This window comes from Bubalus kerabau, chromosome 13 (assembly GCF_029407905.1).
Source record: "Bubalus kerabau isolate K-KA32 ecotype Philippines breed swamp buffalo chromosome 13, PCC_UOA_SB_1v2, whole genome shotgun sequence".
Lineage (NCBI taxonomy): Eukaryota > Metazoa > Chordata > Mammalia > Artiodactyla > Bovidae > Bubalus > Bubalus kerabau.
The window spans coordinates 64,067,062-64,091,296 of NC_073636.1; the positions used below are offsets into that span (position 1 = coordinate 64,067,062).

At 40.1% G+C, this 24,235-nt stretch overlaps 1 long non-coding RNA gene across 1 annotated transcript; it reads left to right on the forward strand.

Moving 5' to 3' along the window:
• The first annotated feature begins 45 nt into the window (after positions 1-45).
• On the forward strand, positions 46-22,470 carry LOC129625862 (uncharacterized). The gene is made up of 3 exons (XR_008701631.1): positions 46-282; positions 2,379-2,454; positions 20,767-22,470. It is a non-coding gene; the product is annotated as an uncharacterized LOC129625862 (long non-coding RNA).
• Positions 22,471-24,235: the final 1,765 nt, after the last annotated feature.

Here is a 24,235-nt window from a genome sequence, read left to right on the forward strand (position 1 = left end):
GCGCAGAGACCGCCAATGCGCAGGCGCGCGGAGAAGCCGACCTAGCGCGCTCCGACTGGCGCGAGTTACCAGGCGACACCGTGTGCCGGCAAGCTGGGACTTGTAGTCCACCCGGAAGAGGCAGGCGCTAGCGCGGCGACTGCCCAGCGGCCCCTGCGCGTGCGCGACGCTAAGGAAGCCGGCCCGGAAGGTTTGGTTTTGCCGGTGGCTGTTCTTACCTCCGCTTTTGGAGGAGCAGGGAACCCAAGCTGAATTCGGGGCGGTTTCTCCTGAGTTAGTGAGGTGGGTGAGGCATTCAGTAATATGAACTCTCTGGGGCTTTAATTTCTCTGCTACCACCTCCACCGTGTCCCCGTGGGGTATGCTAGTGTTTGAGTAATTCAAAGTTGGAAGCGGAGGCGCTCACCTCACTGAGGGGTTTTACTTCAGAAATCTAACCCAACAGGCTGGATTTCACTTTGGGAGGTCGGAAACCAAAAACCTCCTCCCTGTAGACGGGAAAGGAGACGTCTCATGAGGAGAAACGGCCTGGCAAGAGGCATTCTGTCCGGAAACCTCAAAATCCTTGTTTGTAAAGACTTCCAATGCGTGGGTGCAATTCCCCTTGAGGCATAATAGAAGCAGTTAGCCTTTGGGGCTCTCACTATCGTCAGTGCTCCCTAGCCGAAGACCACCTAGAACACTCGTCGTGTTGAACAAAGCTGGGCTTATTGTCTCCTTGTAAGGAGTGGAGGCACAGCCTGAGGTGCAGGGGGCATGTCAGGAAGAGGGTGCTGGAAAGAATTTACAGGGTTGGAGCTTGTATTAGGTAATCGGGGAGGGTTCCAGGAAGCAGGCCTTCTCTTTGGATTGGATGCTGTTAAGAAGGAGATGAAGGTAATTCTGATGGGTATTTTAGTAATTCTTACCTGAAAAAGGGAGAAGAACCGAGAGTGGCTAAAGCTGTGATTGGTTAAGAAGCTGCAGTCCCTCAGCCAGGATAGGGGGATATTTGGTCTTTGTGTGTGTGTGTGAGGTGTGGGTGTGGGTGTGTGTGGTTGGGTCACTGTTCTTGTTCGTTTGTTAGTAAGTTTATGGAGGTGGTTTTGTTTTTGTCTTGATCCATCATGGTCACAGAGTGGCTTTGTCTGATGTTGGTGTTTTCTCAAATTGTATTCAATAGGGCAGCATATCCTAGTTGATAACACTAGCCTAGCTCCCCCTATTCAGGAGCTGCTTTTCTCCCTCTCACTGTGCTTCATATCACTTAGAATATGTTCCCTTCTTGAGGCCTCAAAACAACTATGTGAGACAATCCACAATTGGTTAGCACTCTCCATTGCATACTAGTCCGTAATTTAAGCACGGTAGGTAAAATAAGGCTCCTGCCTCCAAGGAGCCAAGGATCAGTGAGCATGATCCAAGTCTAGGCAATCTGATGTCAGTGGCTGTTGCTTTACCACCTTGAGAATCTGTATCCTAAGGAGGCTGCACTGCCTCTTCCTTTTCAGCTACTGATAATCTGCATATCAGGATTTCTCAGTAGCAACACCATCAGTGTGTTAGGCTATTCTTTGTTGTTGTGGGCTGTTTTTTGTGCAGTGTAGAATGTTTAGCAGTATCCCTGACCAGTGTCTACTAGATGCCAGTGGCACCCTTCCCATGATTGTAAAAACCAACAATGTCTCTGCTAAGTCACTTCAGTCGTGTCCGACTCTGTGCGACCCCATAGACGGCAGCCCACCAGGCTCCCCCGTCCTTGGGATTCTCCAGGCAAGAACACTGGAGTGAGTGGGTTGCCATTTCCTTCTCCAATGCATGAAAGTGAAAAGTCAAAGTGAAGTCACTCAGTCGTGTCCGACTCTTAGCGACCCCATGGACTGCAGCCTACCAGGCTCCTCCGTCCATGGGATTTTCCAGGCAAAAGTACTGGAGTGGGGTGCCATCGCCTTCTCCGAACAATGTCTCTAGACATTACCAAATCACCTCTGGTTGAAAGCCATTGTTGAATACCATTTATATTCTCTTGGTCTCTGAGAGGTAAAAGATATTTGGGGCATGACAGTCCCCAAATCATTTTGAGCGAGCAGACCTTGAAGAGGAGAGAAGGAAACAATAGAGAAGACCAAAGTTTCTGAAAAGTCCATTCAAGTAGGAGAATGAACATCTGAGACAAAAGACAAGTGGGAAAAAATAAGAGAAATTAGGGAGAGGTAGAGAGGAGCTCATAGGCAATCACTCTTAAGTTACTTAGTTTGGCCAACGAAGTTGGTTCACATTAACAAAGGCGCACAAAGTTTTAATGAGGCCTTATTGTACTGCCGTTCCCTGTTTGGAAAATGCTGGTCTGCTTAGCAAATAGTGTTGACCATTTTTGTGAAAAGATTTTTCTGTTACAGCCTGGTACCAGATATGACCTCTCTGAACTGGCTGCTTGCAAGAGACTTTCTTCAGAGATTTCAGGCTACCCTCAAGGTAATAGTTTGTTTTCTAGGGAAAGTCAAGAATCCCTGGGAAGCAAGCAGAAGTCAGAAAGCAGTGATAGCTAAGTGTTTCCAGGTTTTCCAAGAGATAGATCCTGCTTAGATTAAGCTAAAAAGTACATCAACACAACAGTAATTTGTATTTTCCTAACCTCTTTTATCCAGGAATCTGTAAAACTTCAGTTCAGTTCAGTTCAGTTGCTCAGTCGTGTCTGACTCTTTGCAACCCCATGAACTGCAGCACGCCAGGCCTCCATGTCCATCACCAACTCCTGGAGTTCACCCAAACCCATGTCCACTGAGTCGGTGATGCCATCCAACCATCTCATCTTGTTGTCCCCTTCTCCTCCTGCCCTCAATCTTTCCCAGCATCAGGGTCTTTTCAAAGGAGTCAGCTCTTCACATGAGGTGCCCAAAGGATTGGGGTTTCAGCTTCAACATCAGTCCTTCCAATGAACACTCAGGACTGATCTCCTTTAGGATGGACTGGTTGGATCTCCTTGCAGTCCAAGGGACTCTCAAGAGTCTTCTCCAACACCACAGTTCAAAAGCATCTATTCTTTGGCACTCAGCTTTCTTTATAGTCCAACTCACATCCATACATGACCACTGGAAAAACCATAGCCTTGACTAGATGGACCTTTGTTGGCAAAGTAATGTCTCTGCTTTTGAATATGCTATCTAGGTTGGTCATAACTTTCCTTTCAAGGAGTAAGCATCTTTTTATTTCATGGCTGCAATCACCATCTGCAGTGATTTTGGAGCCCCCCAAAATAAAGTCAGCTACTGTTTACACTGTTTCCCCATCTATTTCCCATGAAGTGATGGGACCAGATGCCATGATCTTCGTTTTCTGAATGTTGAGCTTTAAGCCAACTTTTTCACTCTCCTCTTTCACTTTCATCAAGAGGCTCTTTAGTTCTTCTTCACTTTCTGCCATAAGGGTTGTGTCATCTGCCTATCTGAGGTTATTGATATTTCTACTGGCAATCTTGATTCCAGCTTGTGCTTCTTCCAGCCCAGCATTTCTCATGATGTACTCTGCATAAAAGTTAAATAAGCAGGGTGACAATATACAGCCTTGACGTACTCCTTTTCCTATTTGGAACCAGTCTGTTGTTCCATGCCCAGTTCTAACTGTTGCTTCCTGACCTGCATACAGATTTCTCAAGAGGCAGGTCAGGTGGTCTGGTATTCCCATCTCTTTCAGAATTTTCCACAGTTTATTGTGAAACATAGACATTTATTAATTTTTCTGTCATAATGGTGAGGGAAATCATGATTCTTCCATTTTATAGATACAGAAGCTAAATTACGAAGTCTACAGAAAAGTAGTGAGAAATCCAGAACAGCCTACTGGAATCTTCACTCTGAGCCATTCTTGATGCTCAGCACCACCCCAGATCTCCAACTTCCCAGTAGTAAGCTATTGATGATAAGGCTTCAATTGTATACCAAATTTATGTTTTCATAGGCTTTAAAATATTTCTTAGTCTCTTCTCTTGACCCATAAAATAGCAGGCCTATAGAGGCTATGACTTAAAATTAAATCACGACAGTACTTGAACAGAACCCAGATCTCATGATCTTTAGTTCAGTACTCTGTCTTCTTAAGTAAGCCCATATATCCTTGTAGGTGATGTTTAAATTACGGAAAACATAATTAAGATAGAAAGTCTAATCCATAGAGAAATATAGACCTATTCAGTTCTTTTCATTCATTACATGGGACTTTTACAAGTTAGCTTTGATGAGTAAAGAGAAAGTCACTGAGATAGTAATGAAAAGCATTTAGTAACTCAAATCTATTTTGGGGTTGATGTATTAGACGGTATTGTGAGCACCGTGCCCTCACCCAAAGAAATCTTACATAGTTTATCCTTCAGGAACTACACTAACAGAAATGAATTCTTGATTATTTAATCATACATAGAAATGACTTATGAGATATTGTGTCACAGATTTAGAAATCTAGTCTAATGAAAATACTGGCTCCAAATATCATCATTATGTCAGTGATTCTCAAATCCATTTTTTCCAACCCAAACCTCTCAATTCTAGCCTCATGGTCCAAGTGCATATTTCTTTACATTTGCTTGTCTCACAGAGGTCTCAGAGTTACTGTGTTTATAACAACTTGAGTATTTCCCACTGCAAATCTTCCTCATTTCAATTAACAAGGCACTGCTCTCTACCCAGTTGCTTAAGTTGGAAACCCAGGAGTTAACTCAGTTCCTTTCTTTTCATCACTTCATCCAATTCGTTATCAAGTCTTATTGAGTCAGTGTCCAAAATCTGAATCAACCAGTTCTGTCTCCACTGCCACTAGCCTGGTACGGGTGATTGTCATCTCTTCTTGGATATTGCAGCTTGCGTTTTTCCTTCATAACACTTACCACAATTTGTTTGATTTATTGGTTGGTTTTTTACTTGTGATTTAATAATCTCACTTTGCTCCCAGAATGTAGTGAAAGATAAGTATTGTAGTGCTTGAGGTAGGTAAAAAATCTAATTCACTCTGAAATCCCCGGCACTTAGCAGAGTGCCAGGTTCATTATGGGCACTTAAATATTTGGTGAATATTTATTGAATTTATGGATGAAAATCCAATAGTATCCAAAATTTTAACACAATTTTTACAGTGAGATAGTTGAAATTAGAGCCTTTATTTAATCATATATGGTAAAAATGACTGAACCTTATATAATTAAAATCAATAATATTACAATATGTCTGAAAGAATGTATAAGAATTGAAATGGTTCTCTTGGAATCCAGAAAAAGAAATCTGCCAGGATTTGGCCATGTTTTTCCATCTAGCAAAGTTCAGGATAGAGAAATTATAAGTGCAAAGAACATTGTTAAGCTAGTCAATATACTTTTCTAAAGTACACTTGTTCTGGAGCATAGATAACTTCTTAGGGTTTACCTGGCACCTGAATGAAATGTACCTTAAAACCATCCACTTCTTTTTTTCTGATCATTGAATGCACAGTGTTTTGAGTACCAACTTAGAGATTCCCTAAAACATTTATACGGGGAAGGGAATGCTCTGGGCAGCAAACACAAATATTTTAGTCCCTGAAAAAATATATTCCATGCTAGAATGTAACTCTGTGGAGGCAGGAAATTGTTCATCACAGCTATGTCCCCAAAACCTACAACAGTGTTTAACAAAGTTTTTCCTCACCCTCCATATTCATCTGACCTCTAGCCAATTACTATCACTTCAAGCATCTCTTCAACTTTTTGCAGGTAAGATGCTTTCCAAGTGTTTGTTGAATCCCGAAGCATGGATTTTTTACACTACAGGAGTAAACAAACTTATTTCTCGTTGGATAAAATGTGTTGATTATAATGGTTCCTATTTTGTTTAATAAAGATGTGTTTGAGCCTAGTTATAATGATTTAAAATTCATTGTCTGAAACACATTTTTGCCAATGAGAAATAAGTTTGTCTACTCCTGTAGCATAAAAATCCATGCCTCGGGATTTGACAAACTCTTGGAAGGCATTTTCCCTGCAAAAAGTTGTTGGGATGCTTGAAGAAGTAGTAGTTGGTTGGCTAGAGGTCAGGTGAATATGGTGGATGAGGCAAAACTTTGTAGCGCAATTTGTTCAACTTTTGAAGCATTGGTTGTGCAATGTGTGGTTGGGTGTTGTCATGGAGAAGAATTGGGCCCATTCTGTTGATCAAAGCCACCTGCAGGCCTTGCAGTTTTTGGTGCATCTCTTCGATTTGCTAAGCATACTTCTGATGTAATGGTTTTGCCAGGATTCAGAAAGCTGTAGTGGATCAGACGGGCAGCAGACCACCAAACAGTGACCATTACCTTTTTTTGGTATTAGTTTGGCTTTGGGAAGTGCTTTGGAGCTGCTTCTCTGTCCAGGCACTGAGCTGGTCATTGCCAGTTGTATAAAATCCACTTCTCATCATCTGTTACAGTCCAATCAAGAAATGATTTGTTGTTGCATAAAATAAGGGGAAATGACACTTCAAAATGATGATTTTTTTGATTTTCGGTCAGCTCATTGAGGCTCACATTTAGGGAGCTTTTTCACCTTTCCAATTTGCTTCAAAAGCTGCATGACATTAAAATGGTTGATGTTGAGTTCTTCGTCAACTTCTCATGTAGTTGTCAGGATTAGCTTCAATGATGGCTCTCAGTTGTCATTGTCAATTTCTGATGGCTGGCCACTACACTCCTCATCTTCAAGGCTCTCATCTCCTTTGCAAAACTTCTTGAACCACCGTTGCACTGTACATTCATTAGCACTTCCCTGGCCAAATGTGTTGTTGATGTTGCAAGTTGTCTCTGCTGCTTTATGACCCATTTTGAACTGGAATAAGAAAATCAGTTGAATTAGCTTTTTGTCTAACATCATTTCCTTAGTCTAAAATAAATACAAAATAAACAGCAAATAATTTATTAGCAAAAAAACATAAAGCAAGATATGTGCATTAAAATGATATATAACATATCCACATTTATTTAAGAAAGTATTCCAATATCAAACAGCACAGTTCAACAATGCAAATACCGCAATTACCTTTGCACCAACCTAATACCCTGCAGAAAGTGAAAATGTTAGTTGCTCAGTTGTGTCCAACTCTTTGGGAACCCAAGGATTGTAGTCTGACAGGCTCCTCTGTCCATGGGATTCTCCAAACAAGGACACTGGAGTGGGTTGCCATTCCCTTCTCCAGGGATCTTCTCGACCCAGGAGTCAAACCCCAGTGTCCTGCATTGCAGGCAGGTTCTTTACCGTCTGACCCACCAGGGAAGCTTTCAGAGTTTCCTTAAAAAAACAAAAAAAGACTAATCATGCTTCTCCCCTTCCTAGAAACCTGTAAATTCTCTGTTACCTTCAGTATAATATTTGTTCACAGTCTACCTATTCAGCTCCCCTCATCTCTCTACTCACTATCCTTCTTACTATTCCTCATCATGAATTGTGAGAGTTGGATCATAAAGAAGGCTGAGTGTTGAAGAATTGAGGCTTTCAAACTGTGGTGTTGGAGGAGATTCTTGAGTCCCTTGGACAACAAAGAGATCAAACCTGTCAATCCTAAAGAAGATCAACTCCGAATATTCAGTGGAAGAACGGATGCTGAAGTTTCAGTACTTTGGCCACCTGATGCAAAGAGCCGACTCATTGGAAAAGACCCTGATGCTGGGAAAGATTGAGGGCAAGAGGAGGAGGGAGTGACAGAAGATGAAATGGTTGGATGGCATCACCAACTCAACAAACATGGGTTTGAGCAAACTCAGGGAGATAGTGAAGGACAGGGAAGTCTGGCATGCTGCAATCCATGGGATTGCAAAGAGTGGGACATGGCTTAGCAACTGAACAACAATAGCAATCATGTATTTTAAGGTGCAGCTACACTAAATCCCTTAATGTTCCTTGAACATGCTGTCCTCCTGACTAGGAATGTTCATCCCTTCTCTTCCCATCTGATTAACTCCTCCTGCCAACCTTTAAGATTCAACTTGTTTAGTTGCCCAGTCATGTCTGACTCTCTTGCAACCCCATGGATTAGGATTTCCCAGGCAAGAGTACTGGGGTAGGTTGCCATTTCCTTTCTACAGGGGACCTTCCCGACCTAGAGATTGAATCCACAACTCATGCATTGCAGGCAATTCCTTACCACTGAGCCACTGGGGAAGTGAAGATTCAGCTTAGATGTTGTGTTTTAAAGGAAACCTATTCCTGCACAATAGCCCTATTGTGCAGCACAATAAATGTTTGTTGAAAGAATGCATAAATTAAAAAATGAAATAATAATATAAAATATCTCTCAAATAATTTAAACCCTCTGTTTTAAAATGTTTGAGGTGCTCTTCAAAGCCTTTTCTAATCCCCCCAACCTATTATAATTTTACCCTTCTCTATTTTCATGATAATACTCATATAGACTATGGACTTCCCAAGTGGCACCATGGTAAAAATCTGCCTGCCAGTGGAGGAGATAGAGGAGATGTGGGTTCAATCCCTGGGTTGGAAAGGTCCCCTGGAGAAAGGAAATGGCAGCCCACTCCAGTATTCTTGCCTTGAAAATTCCATTGACAGAAGGAGCCTGGCAGGTTACAGTTCAAGGGGTCACAAAAGGGGCAGACATGACAGAGCGACTGAGCACACACATGTAGACTGTGCTGTTTGCACTGCTGTTTATTTTTAACTGCATATAAATAATTTTATAATCTTTCCAGCTAGATGATAAAATCCTTGAGGGCAATGACTGTACTGTTGCCTCCTAGTGTTTTAAATCTCAGATCAGATCAGTCGCTCAGTCATGTCCTACTCTTTGCGACCCCATGAATCGCAGCACGCCAGGCCCCTGTCCATCACCAACTTCTGGAGTTCACCCAGACTCACGTCCATCGAGTCAGTGATGCCATCCAGCCATCTCATCCTCTGTCGTCCCCTTCTCCTCCTTCCCCCAATCCCTCCCAGCATCAGAGTTTTTTCCAATGAGTCTACCCTTCACATGAGGTGGCCAAAGTACTGGAGTTTCAGCTTTAGCATCATTCCTTCCAAAGAAATCCCAGGGCTGATCTCCTTCAGAATGGACTGGTTGGATCTCCTTGCAGTCCAAGGGACTCTCAAGAGTCTTCTCCAACACCACACTTCAAAAGCATCAATTCTTCGGCGCTTAGCCTTCTTCACAGTCCAACTCTCACATCCATACATGACCACAGGAAAAACCATAGCCTTGACTAGACGAAACTTTGTTGGCAAAGTAATGTCTCTGCTTTTGAATATACTATCTAGGTTGGTCATAACTTTCCTTCCAAGGAGTAAGCGTCTTTTAATATCATGGCTGCAGTCACCATCTGTAGTGATTTTGGAGCCCAGAAAAATAAAGTCTGACACTGTTTCCACTGTTTCCCCATCTATTTCCCATGAAGTGGTGGGACCGGATGCCATGATCTTCGTTTTCTGAATGTTGAGCTTTAAGCCAACTTTTTCACTCTCCTCTTTCACTTTCATCAAGAGGCTTTTGAGTTCCTCTTCACTATCTAGTAGGATATTAATGCTGTAAATTGGGTTGTAATGTGACTTGGGGTTACTTAGTGTGTTGGCATCTCTACAGAAGACTTCAAAACTCTTATGAAAACCACAGTGATTTACCACCTTGCACCCACTGGAATAGCAATTAGGGGAAAAAAAAAGAAAATGATGAGTGTTAACAAGAATGTGGAGAAATTGGAACCCTTGTGTGCTTTTGGTTAAAGTGTAAAATGGTGTAGCCACTATGTATAGCTGTTCTCCAAAACAATATGGTGGTTCCTCAAGAAATGGAAAATAGTATTATCATATGGTACAGCAATACAATTGTGGGTATATATCCAAAATAATTGAAATCAGAGTCACAAAGAGATATTTGTATTCCAATGTGTGCTGTGCTGTGCTCAATTGCTTCAGTTGTGTCCAACTCTTTGTAACCTATGGACTGTAGCCTGCCAGGCTCCTCTGTTCATAGGATTCTCCAGGCAAGAATACTGGAGTGGGTTGCCGTGCCCTCCTCCAGGGAATCGTCTGGACCCAGGAATCAATAGCAGCATTATTCACAATAGCCAAAGAGCCAGGCAACCTAGATGTCCGTTCATGAATAAACAAACAAAATGTGGTATATACATGTAATGGAATATTATTCAGCCTTAAAAAGAAGGAAATTCTGACATGCTGTACCATGGATGAACCTTGAGGACATTATATAAGTGAAATAAGCCAGTCACAAAAAGATAAAAATTTATATGTAGCACCTAGCGTAGTCAAATTCATAAAAAGTAGAATGGTGGTTGCCAGAGTCTGGGGAATGAGGGAGAATGGGAATTGTTTAGTGGGTATAGAGTTTCAGTTTTGCAGGATGAAAAGAGTTCTGGAGATTAGTTGCACAAAGAGGTGAATGTACTTAATTGTACACAAAAGATATTAAGATGGTAAATTTTATGTGTATTTAACTAGAACTTCTTTTTAAAAAAAGCCCTGAGTAGGGAGTCAAAAGTCCAAGGTTGGAGTTCCTGATTGTTCTTTGATGACTAATGAACCTTGAGCAAGTCGCTTTTTCACTCATGCCTTGATTTTTTCATCTTTAAAGAGGATGATAAAGCCTTCCAAGCTTCTGGGTTTATGTCAGAATCAAATAGAAAGAAAAAAAACTATAACTCTTAAAATAATTTTTTGAGTAGTAGTTCCAGTGTTCCAAAGTCCCTGATCTCCTTTAATATTCATTACAAATTTTATGTCTTACTTCATAACAAAATATTCTTAAAGAGGTCTCAGTAATAACCTATTGCCACTTCAAAGAATATGTATGCTGGGCTCTTTCAACTTGGGCTGCTCACCCTATAATTTGGTCCTGGGAAAAAAGCAAATAAAAAGCTTTTATGAGGACTATTGATGACTTCAGATCCTAATTACTAATGTGGTTTAGCACTGTGTGTTAGTTGCTCAGTCATGTCCAACTCTTTGCAACCCCATGGACTGTGTAGCCCGCCAGGCTCCTCTGTCCATGGACTTCTCCAGGCAAGAATACTGGAGTGGGTTGCCATTTCCTTCTCCAGAGGATCTTCCCAACCCAGGGATTGAACCCACATCTCTTGCGTCTCCTGCATTGGCAGGCAAGTTCGTTACCACTAGTGCCACCTGGGAAGCCCATGTTACATGCATTATCTCATTTAATCCTCATTACAGTGTTGTCAGGTTCATAATATCATACTCATTTTATAAACAGGGAAAACAAAGCTGAGAGGTTAGGTTACTTACCCAAGATCACACAATGAATGACAGAGATGCAATCAAATCTAGGTCTGTATTGACTCTGAAGCCCATACTCTTTCTACTCTGTTACACTGCCTGTCTCTCAAAATATATTTGACTATGCCAAGTTAATGATAAATGTTACATATTTGATGTATATTCATACATTTATATCAGTTATCTTACCTTAGTCATTGCAAGTAAGATAGGCTGTAATAGGGATGATTATCACCAGTTTATAGATGGTGAAACATTTGTAACTTAACCAACATCAACATCAACCAATCAATAAATAATAATACCAGGACTTGAGAATAGATACTACAGTTCTCAGACCCATATTTTTTCCGTATCACCTTCATGAGAGCAGAATTTTATCTCTGAGTTTTCTGGTTCTGACATTTTTTTATGGGAGCAAAAGAGTGAGCATCTTGTCAGTCCTGCAATTCTCAATGTACAAGAACAGATTAAACATGTCTTCATCCCTTTTCTCTCCCCCATTCACTAAAATGATGAGTTAATATTTTTAATGTTATCAGTCCACAAAGAAAGGGAATAAGAAAGATGACAGCAGATGAGGGATATCAACAGCACTTTGGAAGTTGGAAGGTTGAGCTGAGGAAACAGAATTCCAAATATTTGGGAGGGGTATACTAACAAGAGGCAAGCAGGTTCTCATTGCAGAACACTGAGACACCAGGAATGAAAGGTACTGTAGCATCAGAGACATGCAGTGGTCTAAAAGTGGAGGATTGGCCGAAAGTCTATTTAAGAAGTTTGACTACGAGGCCCCTTCCTCATCCTGCTCAGTTAGGCAATTACTCCTCTATCTCCCTGGTTTATTCTGTGAAAAATTGAGTTTGAAAATCTCCAGACCGGGATAGCGGTTAAAGATCACAGCTGAGGAGGCTGGGGCAGGAGGAATACCACACTGAAAACAGAGATCAGAGGGATACCTACATGCTGAATGATAAAACTTGCCTAGCCCTCTTGCTCTATTTCACTCCAAGGATGCTGACACCAAGGCTTATATTCTCCAGGCAGGATAGCTGAGAATTAGTTTTGAGAGAAACCTGAAATTGAATAATCCCAGAAGAAGTATCTATGAAGAATGATACTTGAGGGTCTCCCAACAAAACATGTATCCCTACTTTATTAACCTGCAATGAAACCCACCAACTGACAGACTCTTCCAGTTAACATAGACCTTCCCAATACCTTTGTAATGACACACTTTTAAATATGAAAGGACAGCAAAGGATCACCAGATAGCTGAGATAAACCTTCACCAAGAAAGAGCAGCAAATCAAAATGGAAAACAGGCAATATGGAAAGCAGAAGGATATTTTTTGAAAACAATAAGCATCTTCTGCCTCTGATAGTGTAAAATAGCGCATCTATCAAGCAAAGACAGGATGCTCCTCCCCTAAAAAGGAGCAGAGAATAATAGCTCTGGGAAAGTTTTTAAGTAGCAAAAATAATTAATAGAAGTATTAATATATAAAATTGAGGAAATCTCTCAGAAAAATAGAACAAAAAGAAATTAAAACAATTGGAGAATGAATCCATAAAATCCAACACTAGGCTAACTGGAGTTTTAGGAATGGAGAAGAAATGAAGGGATGGAAATTATCAAAGAAATTACAAGATCTCTGATAACTGAAGGATGTGAGTTTCCAGATTGACAGCGACTGCTGAGTGCCCAGCATAATGAAGGGAAAAAAATCAAAAGTACTATGTCACATTGTCATGAAATTTCTAAACACAAGGATTAAAGAGAAGATCCAAAAATCTTGTTGACAGGAGATAAAGAGGGAGTGGGGAAAGGGGAATGGATTATTCATAATAAAAGAGCAGGTAATGAGAATAGTGTATTTTTTAATATTGACAGTAGTAGTTAGAAAACAGTGAAACAGCACTTTCAAAATTCTGAGAGAAAATTATTTTCAGCCTAAAATTCTATACTAAATCATGTTATTAATCAAATGTGAGGGACAATTAAAGATATTTTTCTTGCATGCAATAAAAAATTTACTAACCCCCACTTTTCCTGGGGCACTACTGGAGGATGTGCTCTACTGAAACAATGACAAAGATAACAGGTTTTAGGAAAGGGGATCACCCTAGGAAAGACAAAAGGAAATTCTAAGATGACAATTGTATAGAGCAGACCTAGTGAGGGATAGTCCAGACTGAAGGAAGGAGTGCTCCACGGGAGTTTTTCCATGGTTGAGTTCAAAATAATTCATTTTTACTTTTCTGTTGGAGGGTCTGAGACAGTGATAATGATGCAGAAATTTTGTCAAACAGAAAACGGAGGCAACTATTAATTGTAAGACAAAAAGTTGCATAAGAAAGGAAATGTAATTATAATCCAGTTAATTGATCCAGAAGGAAAACACACAAGAGTCATAATAAGGTTAACATGAAACACTGATTTAATTTAAAATATTGTGATATAACAATATTGAGAGGCTGAAGGGAGGAAAAACGTAGTGTTGGATCTTTAAGATCTTTATCTTTTCTATTAGGTACTGTTAAAAATTTACAAATCAAGAAGTAGCAGTAAAAATACTTAATTTGGGAAAATGTTGGTAAACGTGGAAAAAAAAAAGCCAGCAAATAAGTTTGGGAGGGTATCTCAAGCTTTGGTGAGGCCACCACTTTTTTAAGACTGTAAGTGTGTTAAAATATACTCCGTTGTGTTTTGTTATGAGCCTTGTAGTTCCACAAGACTTTTCTTTTTAACCAAAGACTTAAAATATTTGCATGTATTACCTTGATAAACATCAAAAATATCAAAGGTAGAGAAGGAAAGAGAGAAAATCTTTAGTGTCTATCCAGACCTATGATATGAAATGACATTATGAATTTTCTTTATAGAGAAGTCCTGGAAGAATACTAGAAAGTAATCACCCCAGATATTTGAGAAGAATAAAACCCTAATTATTTAGACCAGTTTTTAAAAGTGTCACACCTTTAGTTTGTGGTGTCACAGGAGCTGCTGCTGCTGCTGCTAAGTCACTTCAGTCGTGTCCGACTCTGTGCAACACTTTAGACAGCAACCCACCAGGCTTCCCCGTCCCTGGGATTCTCCAGGCAAGAACACTGGAGTGGGTTGCCATTTCCTTCTCCAATGCATGAAAGTGAAAAGTGAAAGTGAAGTCGCTCAGCCGTGTCCAACTCTTAGCGACCCCATGGACTGCAGCCTACCAGGCTCCTCTGTCCATGGGATTTTCCAGGCAAGAGTACTGGAGTGGGGTGCCATTGCCTTCTCCGTCACAGGTGCTTCCTTCTCCCAAAATGAGAAAAATTAAGTGGAATGCTGGAACATTACTATCCTCTGAGTTCTAATCAGTCTTACTGGCTTTTTTTTTTTTTTAATTCTGAAAATGAATGTCATATAGCATTTCAAAAAGATGTATCCTCAAGATTAATGCTGTGAGACTGTCTCATGTGTGGAATTAGGAGACCTAGGTTTAAATCCCCTTTCTATGATTTGCTGGCTCTGTGACCCTAGGAATATCTTGTTTCTAGCCCTCCCATTTCTTTTGTTTACTCCAAAAGCTAAATTGCAATGGAAAATGTTCAAGAAGAATCACTTCATGTTAAATCCCTCTAATAGTAAGTATGCCCCAGTGTATTTATTAAGGATTATTCAGTCTCCTCTATTAAATTATAAGAACTTTAAAAGTACCAACTATATTTTTGCTTCTGAAATTTCCCACATTCTATTGTTGTTATTCTCTCCCTCTAATAGGCACCAAATCAGTGTTGTCAGAAATTTATTGACTGGTGTTGTGAGGAGAATGTTTGTCATTAAATGTTCGTCCTGTAATTCCCTGTTTAGAAAAGACAAAAAGTCCCATATATTTCAGGAAAATTATATTTTAATTGTTAAATTTAGGCTTAAGTTGGACCTAAACAATAAAGTAAAAACAGAACAGTCTGTCTTTTTTCTTATTCCAAAGAAAGAGTTCCTTAATGATATATATATATGTATTTTGTTGTTGTTGTTTTTTAAATTTTTGACCATGCTGCACATCATGTGGGATGGCATGTAGGATCTTAGTTCCCTGACCAGGGATCAAACCCCTGCCTCCTGCATTGAAAGCGTGGAGTCTTAACCACTGGACCACCAGGAATTCCCATAATGGTTTGTATTTTTATAAAAAGGAAGATTTTTAACTAAAACACTGGAGTAGCCCCAAAGATTTGGCAAACTTAACTACTGTTCTTACTCATATCCATGTTCTTATGAGTATTAACAAAACAATTTTTGACTCATCTAGACAAATAAAATTGTAACATAGAAAGATGAAGCCTAGTGAGAGAGATATAAAAAGACTTTATGATCTTGAAAAGTACAGTGAGACTCAATCGTTCAATAATACCAAAAATATTAGAACTTTAGCTAACCTTTGGTAAATTAAAATACACTTTAGGAAAATAAAAATGCCCACTAGATAATGGATCTTGAATTTATAAAAGTAACCATTTGTCTGTTTTCAGTTCAGTCGCTCAGTCGTGTCCGACTCTTTGCGACCCCATGCATCGCAGCACGCCAGGCCTCCCTGTCCCTCACCAACTCCCGGAGTTCACCCAAACCCACGTCCATCGAGTTGGTGATGCCATCCAGCCATCTCATCCTCTGTCGTCCCCTTCTCCTCCTGCCCCTAGTCCCTCCCAGCATCAGGGTCTTTTCCAATGAGTCAACTCTTCGCATGAGGTGGCCAAACTATTGGAGTTTCAGCCTTAGCATCAGTCCTTCCAAAGAACACCCAGGACTGATCTCCTTCAGAATGGACTGGTTGGATCTCCTTGCAGTCCAAGGGGCTCTCAAGAGTCTTCTCCAACACCACACTTCAAAAGCATCAATTCTTTGGCACTCAGCTTTATTCACAGTCCAACTCTCACATCCATACATGACCACTGGAAAAACCATAGCCTTGATTAGACGGACCTTTGTTGGCAAAGTAATATCTCTGCTTTTGAATATGCTATCTAGGTTGGTCATAACTTTCCTTCCAAGGAGTAAGCGTCTTTTAATTTCATGGCTGCAGTCACCATCTGCAGTGATTTTGGAGCCCAGAAAAATAGTCTGCCACTGTTTCCACTGTTTCCCCATCTATTTGCCATGAAGTGATGGGACCAGGTGCCATGATCTTCGTTTTCTGAATGTTGAGCTTTAAGCCAACTTTTTCACTCTCCTCTTTCACTTTCATCAAGAGGCTTTTTAGCTCTTCACTTTCTGCCATAAGGGTGGTGTCATCTGCATATCTGAGGATTGATATTGGAATCTTGATTCCAGCTTGTGCTTCTTCCAGCCCAGCGTTTCTGATGATGTATTCTGCATAGAAGTTAAATAAGCAGGGTGACAATATACAGCCTTGACGTACTCCTTTTCCTATTTGGAACCAGTCTGTTGGTCCATGGCCAGTTCTAACTGTTGCTTCCTGACCTGCATATAGGTTTCTCAAGAGGCAGGTCAGGTGGTCTGGGATTCCCATCTCTTGAAGAATTTTCCACAGTTTATTGTGATCTACACAGTCAAAGGCTTTGGCATAGTCAATAAAGCAGAAGTAGATGTTTTCCTGGAACTCTCTTGCTTTTTTGATGATCCGGTGGATGTTGGCAATTTGATCTCTGGTTCCTCTGCCTTTTCTAAAACCAGCTTGAACATCAGGAAGTTCATGGTTCACGTACTGCTGAAGCATGGCTTGGAGAATTTTGAGCATACTTTTTCAATTAAAGCTATATTATTATAGCTAACTGGCTTCCTAGGTGTCTCAGTGGTAAAGAATCCACCTGCCAATGCAGGAGCCGCAGGAAACATGGGTTTGATCCCTGGAGGATCAAAGGGGATCCTTCCCTGGAGGAAGAGATGGCAACCCACTTCAGTACTCTTGCCTAGAAAATCCCATGGACAGAGGAGCCTGGTGGACTACAGTCCATGGGGGGCACAAAGTCATACACGACTGAGCATCTAAGGATGCACACATATTATAGCTAATATATATTGAATGCTTTCTTTTGAACACTTCTAAGCTCCTTAGTATATTATTTTCCTAATCTTGTGAAATAGGTACTTAGCCCCATTTTACAAGTGAGATAATGAGCTCAAAGAGATTAAGTAACTAAATATCACTTCCAGGTATGAGCTGATCAGTTCCCAGATATTATACCTCCTTTAAATATGACAACTCCCCCTCCCTTTTGATAGTAGTTGTATCATAGTGCTATTTCAGCCTTTGAAGATTTTTTTTCCAGTCTGGTTCCGGTAATTCATCATTTTAGTAGCATCTCCTGTCTTCATGTTATACATTAATTTTGTAGGCATAGATTATATGTGTTTCTCTAGTTTGTTGATAAAAATGTTGAAGGAGAAAAGCCAAGTGTGGTTCATTACTACAGACCTTTGTTTAAGTTCACACAATCCTTCCATCAACAACTGTTCAGGCAACTGCAAATTCAACTAATTTTAATCCTTAAGTAGCAATTATTTCTCCTTTGTATCACCACTGTTACTATGAGATAATCTGTCAAATATGAACCTGACATAAGGATGCATCATATCTATAGGAGGATATACTTCATCTAATTGTTTGCCACCCATATCAAGAAATGTAACTCATTTGGTCTGACTTGTTTTAGTTAACTCATGCTCATTACTCTAGTTTACCTTTCTCCAGGTGTTCATAAATTATCTGTTTAGTTTTAGAATGCGGCAGAGAATTAAAGTCTAACTAACTGGGCTATAATTTCTGGGAATCACTTTTCCCTACATGTAAAGTTTGGGCCGCCTTTAGTTATCTCTAGACTCCTTACTGTCCTTGATTTCCTGGTGATTACTGGCAGTACATTTTTAAGAACTATAGAATGAAATTCTAAACTGAAAAATCATAGTTTATAAAACTGTAAAACTTTAAAAGTTGGATTCCTTTGAAATTATTCTAAGCTCTCTTAATAGCTCCCTTCCTAAATTGTACTCCAATTCCCTTTCGATGGTGTTAAACTCATTCCAGTATAAGATTGCTCTTGGTGGAGCCATCTGACCTGGTAGCTTTTATTGCCCTCCCACATGTAGAATCACTTCTTAGACTCTTATTTTTAGCTTCCTTTAAGGATTTATCTGGTTCTTGATTTCCCAACATAGTGTTACTTCTCTTCTGTTAGATAACTCTTCCCCCACTTCCCAACCCCGGGCTGTACTGCGTGGCATGTGGGATCTTAGTTCCACTTCCCTGCAGTGGAACCTCGAAACCACGAGAATTCCCTATAAAAGTCTTTTAAATGAACAAACAAACAAAAAATACCTTTAAATAGTCTTTTTTCTTTTTGAGAAATCTCTTTTTCTTCCTCAAGGTCTCTTCCAGTCAATAACCTCAATATGAATAGTCTCTTTTTCTGCTGACCCTTAGTAGTACTTTACTTATTCCTGCTTTCTTTATGTTATTTGTCATGTTCTCTGTAGCAATACAGTTGTCTGTGTTCATTTCCTGTTTACTAGAATCTAAACCTCTTGGGACGAGATCCAGATTTTACACAGCTTTGTATTCCATTTAGTTTAATGCCTTGCACATAATAAATGCTCAGTGATTGTTGCTGAATGAATGAATAGGCAAAAGAATAAATTGAGTCCTATTTAGTCCTGTGTTGTTGTTCAGTTGCTAAGTTGTATCCAGCTGTTTGCAACCCCGTAAAGTGCAGCACTCCAGGCTTCCCTTTCCTTCACTGTCTCCCAGAGTTTGCTCAAATTCATGTCCGTTAGATTGGTGTTGCTGTCTAACCATCTCATCCTCTGTCGCCTCCTTCTCCTGCCCTCAATCTTTCTCAGCATCAGCTCTTTTCCAATGAGTTGGCTCTTCGCGTTAGGTGGCCAAAGTATTGAAGCTTCAGCTTCAGTTCTTCCAATGAATATTCAGAGTTGATTTCCTTTAGGATTGACTGGTTTGATCTCCTTGCTGAGTCTTCTCCAGCACCACAGTTTGAAAGCATCAGTTCTTCGGTACTCAGCTTTCTTTATGGTCCAACTCTCACATTAGTGGTGTGTTAGAGCTGCTCTTAACTAGATTCTAAATGCTAATTATTAAATTTTTAGGAATTTTGCTAATAGGCTAATAAACCATTGGTAACTTGAAAACTGACCACGGTAGAAGTATTCCCACCACTGTTCTGTTGCATAACGAAACAAAGGGTTGTTTTTTTTTTTCCACTGGAGAGCCAGTTATTATTAAATGTTTGTTTTTTTATCAGCATTTACCAGCACACCACTGGTCCTTTTCTTCCATACTAGAAAATTTGTATATACCTCTTTTTGTTAGTATTAAAAAGCCAGAAGACTTTCTAAGCCATCTTTTCTAATCTTAACATCTTACAGATAAATTGAGATCCAGAGAAGTGAAGCAGTTTGTACACATTATAGATTTAGATAGTAGCAAAGAAGAAATAGGATTTAAGCTCTTCAATCTTCTGATCATTTCTTCTCTTTATGCCACCACATTGACTTCATTTCTATGTTGTTTTCCTGTTGCTTTGTTCCTTGGTATAGCCTCAGGTAAGACCATAAGATTGTCCCACACATAATAATTATTAAGGGCTGTCAGTGAACAGAACACAGTTTCTCTACCTTTTGTTCCTTTTGCAGACAGATTTAAGTTATTGCATTTGTTTTTGGAGAAAGAACAGATTCTGTTCCTGAGTTTTATGGGCTAAGAACAAAAAGTTTTGCTTTTAATGTTTCTCTGTTAGTTTAAATTTTTTAATTGAGTGAAAGAGATTGAATTTCTTAAAAGTATGTTTTATGACATTTAGAAACATGTTTGTAAACTTTTACTGCACATTCCCTGAGAATGATTGTGAATGCCAGGCAGCAACAATTCTGTCGCTTCCACGGTGGCCTGGTTGCCCAGTAATAACTTCCTCATTTGACTTGCCGTGTTTTCTAAACTTCTGACCACTAGCTCAACAATCTGGGATCAAGGTGTTTGTTAAAATGCACAAATGTTACCTAGGAAGAAATGCACAAAAAGCCATTTTAGAACACTAGAGGAATAAAAATAGGACAGATATTTTGTGATTTTGAAGGGATAAGGGTGGCTCACACACACACACACACACACACACACACAAGGGTGATAAAGAGAGACCCAAGATAATATAGAAATTTCCAGTAGAATGAGCCTATCTTTGGTCATTTGTCACAACTTAAAACCCATCACAGAGAATAGCATGAGAATATTGATCATAATCAATAGATTTATTGGAGACTTCAGTGAGATCCTAGAAATATGGTTAGCTTCTGAGAGCACAACTAGTAAGAAACAGCCTATGCTTATCAGACCTCAATTGGAGTATTACCATTAGAAAATATGTAGACAAACTAGAACAGTGTCCAGGGAGAGAATTGGGACTGAGGATCAACCTTCAGTAAGTATTTATATTCAGGCACTGTTCTTTACATTGGGATACATCAGTGAACAAAAAAAAGACCCCTGACCTTGTTTCTTTCTTTTGTTTTGTTTTTTTGGTCTTAGGAGATCTTAGTTCCCCAGTCAGGGATCCAACTGATGCCCCCTACAGTGCAAGTGTGGAGTCCTAACCACTGGACCACCAGGGAATTCCCCTCCCTGTCCTTGTGGAACTTACATTTTTGTAAGGCTAGACAGAACTGTGGTGCTGGAGAAGATGAAGATCAGATCAGTCAATCCTAAAGGAAATCAACCCTGAATACTCATTGGAAGGACTGATGCTGAAGCTCCAATACTTTGGCCACCTAACGTGAAGAACTGACTTACTGGAAAAGACCCTGATTCTGGGAAAGATTGAGGGGAGGAAGAGAAGGGGGCAACAGAGGATGAGATGGTTGAATAGCATCATCAACTCAATGGATATGAGTTTGAGAAAACTCTGGGAGATAATGAAGTATAGGGAAGCCTGGAGTGCTGCAGTCTTATGGGATCACGAAGAGTCGGACATGACTAAGCGACTCAACAACAACAGCAAGACAGACAATAAACAAAATGATATAAACTGTAAACAATACAGTTTCTTAGAAGGTGAAAAGTGCTTTCAGTAAAAGAAAAAAATAGATATGGCAAAGTGAATCATGTCAAGAATATCAGGAAAAGTTGAAATATGATAGTGCTATTTCTTCTAAAATTGTGGATAATAATATTTACCATCGCTGTAAATAATTATTGTGATACTACTTGTTAAGTACTTTGTACCATGCCTAACATACTTGACAGCGAGCAATAAAAGCTCTGCTTCACATCATCTTTACTCCAGGATCCAGGTCTTCTAACTGAAATATTGCCAGTTTTATGTATGAGGGAAAAGAAGCCGGCAAACCACTCAGTGGCTCTTAAAGCTTTTGCCCAGAAGCCACGAATGTCACCAGTTTTTTTAGACTATATCACATGGTGTGATGGTTTTCAAAATATGTCCACAAATTCTTTGACACTCCTCCCTTCAGAGAGTGAAGTCTAATTCCTCTGCCCTTGTGTGTGAGATAAACTTAGTTTCTTGCTTCTGACAAATACATGATGACAGAAGTAATGATGTGTGACTTCCAAGACAAGGTCTAAAAGGCATTACAGTTTCTCTCTTGGTCTACTCACTCTGAAAGAAGCCAGCTACCATGCCATGAGGACACTCAAGTACCCAAAAGGTTAGACCCAGATGGTAAGGAACTTAGGCTCTTCACTAATAACCAGTGAGGATCAGAGATCTCTTGCCAATAGCCATGTGAACGCACTTTCCAGGAAGAGGATCATCCTGCTTCACTAAAGCTTTCAAATATCTATAGCCCCAGGAAGCATCCTTTATTAAAATTGAAGTATTAATATAATTGATTTACAATGTTATAGTAATATAAGGTGTGCAACATAGTGATTCAATATATATTACAAAATGATCACCATAATAAATATTATTTCCACATGTCACTAGTAAAGTTATTACAATATTATTATTATTAACTATATTCCCTATGCTGTACTTTACACCCCCAAAACTTATTAATTTTATAACTGGAAGTTTGTACTTTTTAATCCCCCTCACCTATTACACTCGTTCACCTATCCACCTCCCCTCTGGCAACCACCAGTTTGTTCTCTGTATCTGTGTCTGCTTTTGTTTCATTATATTTGTTAATTTGTTTTGTTTTTTAGATTATACATGTGAGTGAAATCAGGTATGTGCCTTTCTGTGTCTGACTTACTTCATTTAGCATAATACTCTTTGGACCCATCCATGTTGTTGAAAAATGGCAAGATTTTATTCTTTTTTATGACTGAGTAATATTCCATTGTAGGTAGATAAGTAAGTAGATATAGAGTAAGCAAGATGAGTAGATATATAGTAGATCAGTTCAGTTCAGTCGCTCGGTCGTGTCCGACTCTTTGCGACCCCATGCATCGCAGCACGCCAGGCCTCCCTGTCCCTCACCAACTCCCGGAGTTCACCCAAACCCACATCCATCGAGTTGGTGATGCCATCCAGCCATCTCATCCTCTGTCGTCCCCTTCTCCTCCTGCCCCTAGTCCCTCCCAGCATCAGGGTCTTTTCCAATGAGTCAACTCTTCGCATGAGGTGGCCAAAGTACTGGAGTTTCAGCTTTAGCATCATTCCTTCCAAAGAACACCCAGGACTGATCTCCTTCAGAATGGACTGGTTGGATCTCCTTGCAGTCCAAGGGATTCTTCGAGTCTTCTCCAACACCACAGTTCAAAAGCACCAATTCTTCGGCACTCAGCTTTATTCACAGTCCAACTCTCACATCCATACATGACCACTGGAAAAACCATAGCCTTGATTAGACGGACCTTTGTTGGCAAAGTAATGTCTCCGCTTTTGAATATGCTATCTAGGTTGGTCATAACTTTCCTTCCAAGGAGTAAGCATCTTTTAATTTCATGGCTGCAGTCACCATCTGCAGTGATTTTGGAGCCCCCAAAAATAAAGTCTAACACTGTTTCCACTGTTTCCCCATCTATTTGCCATGAAGTGATGGGACCAGGTGCCATGATCTTCGTTTTCTGAATGTTGAGCTTTAAGCCAACTTTTTCACTCTCCTCTTTCACTTTCATCAAGAGGCTTTTTAGCTCTTCACTTTCTGCCATAAGGGTGGTGTCATCTGCATATCTGAGGTTATTGATATTTCTCCCGGCAATCTTGATTCCAGCTTGTGCTTCCTCCAGCCCAGCATTTCTCATGATGTACTCTACATATAAGTTAAATAAGCAGGGTGACAATATACAGCCTTGACGTACTCCTGATAAGTAGATATAAATTTTTGAATCATTGTATTTCGTTGTATTTTCATTTTAAAACTCAGCATTCAAAAAAATTAGATCATGGCATCCAGTCCCATCAATTCATGGCAAATAGAAGGGGAAAAGGTGGAAACAGTGACAGACTTTATTTTCTCGGGCTCCAAAATCACTGCAGATGGTGACTGCAGTCATGAAATTGAAAGACACTTGCTCCTTGGGAGAAAAACTGTGACAAAACTAGACAACATATTAAAAAGCAGAGACATCACTTTGCTGACAAAGGTCCATCTAGTCAAGGCTATGGTTTTTCTAGTAGTCATGTATAGATGTGAGAGCTGGACCATAACGAAAGCTGAGCACCGAAGAATCAATGTTTTCTAATTGTGGTGCAGGAGAAGACTGTTGAGAGTCCCTTGGACTGCAAGGAGATCAAACCAGTCAATCCTAAAGGAAATCAGTCCTGAATATTCATTGGAAGGACCGATGCTAAAGCTGAAACTCCAATACTTTGGCCACCTGATGTGAAGAACTGACTCATTGGAAAAGATCCTGGTGCTGGGAAAGATTGAAGGCAGGAGGAGAAGGGCACGAAAGAGGATGAGATGGTTGAATAGCATCACCAACTCAATGGACATGAGTCTGAGCAAACTCTGGGAGATAGTGAAAGACGGGAGCCTGGCCTGCTGCAGTCCATAGGGTTGCAAAAGTCAGACACAACTTAGCGACT